The following is a 1,144-nucleotide window of genomic DNA, read 5'->3' as shown; positions in this document are numbered from 1 at the left end:
ACAATGTTTTGAAATGGAGATGTTCTTTTCAAGGTGAAATTTGAACTACAAATCTGTGAATAATTTGATTTGATCACTTAAATATTTATTTCTGTAACATTAATCTTACCTGCTTCCCCAAAGTAGGAGAAGTAATAATTAAGTTAGAACTAATAAGCCAGAAACACGTCCTGTAGGCGCACAGGAAAAGCAGTAATCTGTCTTTATATTTTGTTACTCCTATCTTGCTTGCAACGTAAAATGGCCTAGCACCTGCTCAGACTTGAGAGTTCATTAATATTTAATTTAGACGACTAAAAAGGGAAAAACATTATTTTTATGCAAAATTATCTTTTTCTCCAAAATGATTTCCTTGTTTTACAAAAATGCCACAAAACTTCCACACAGATTTTCTTTTACCTAGCACCAGTAAGACACATATTTTTTAAAAAACAAGATTTATGTACTTTTTCAGCTTTGTTTTCAGCTTTGTTCAGATGTGATTGACAAAAAAAAAAAATTATTATTATTTAAGGTGTACAATACAGTATTTTGATATAAGTATATCTTGTATAATGATTCCCAAAATCAAAGTAATTAACGTCTACATCACTTGACATAGATAGATTTTTGTCGCGGTGAGGGGGAGTTTTTGGTTTTTTTTTCTTATTTTTTGGCTGAGGACACTTAATATCTATCTACTCATTTAATAAATTTTAAATCTATAAAACATACAGAATGCTTCATGAATTCACATGTCATTTTTGCGAAAGGGCCATACTAATCTTTGTATCATTCCAATTTTAATATATGTACAGTTGAAGTGAGCAATAGTCCTCTTTTTTTGTGAAAGGAAATCCTCCTTCTTTAGAAAATCTGCTTTTTTGGTAATATTGAGATTTCAATAATATTGACTGAAACTTATTGCCTACGAAAATCTTTTAAACGGAATCTTAGAATTGATGAGATATAAACTTGGTGAGGCCATCATCTCTATGAAACATTATAATAAATATTAAAATTACAAGAGACATTCGATGAAAAGAAGAGCCCAGTAGCAGCAATAAAGATGACATCATAGACAAACAGATCTGTAGCAAAACTGTCAACAGCAATAATGGGAGCCAGAAGACAGTGGAGTGATTTCTTCAGAATGACAGAAAAC

At 30.6% G+C, this 1,144-nt stretch overlaps 1 non-coding gene across 1 annotated transcript; it reads right to left on the bottom strand.

The window, feature by feature from the left end:
• Positions 1-706: 706 nt before the first annotated feature.
• On the bottom strand, positions 707-808 carry LOC115892101. Its single transcript, XR_004051989.1, has one exon. It is a non-coding gene; the product is annotated as a U6 spliceosomal RNA (small nuclear RNA).
• Between the last annotated feature and the right edge of the window lie 336 nt (positions 809-1,144).

Source organism: Rhinopithecus roxellana, chromosome 1 (assembly GCF_007565055.1).
Source record: "Rhinopithecus roxellana isolate Shanxi Qingling chromosome 1, ASM756505v1, whole genome shotgun sequence".
Lineage (NCBI taxonomy): Eukaryota > Metazoa > Chordata > Mammalia > Primates > Cercopithecidae > Rhinopithecus > Rhinopithecus roxellana.
This window is presented reverse-complemented; position numbering and strand designations above follow the sequence as displayed.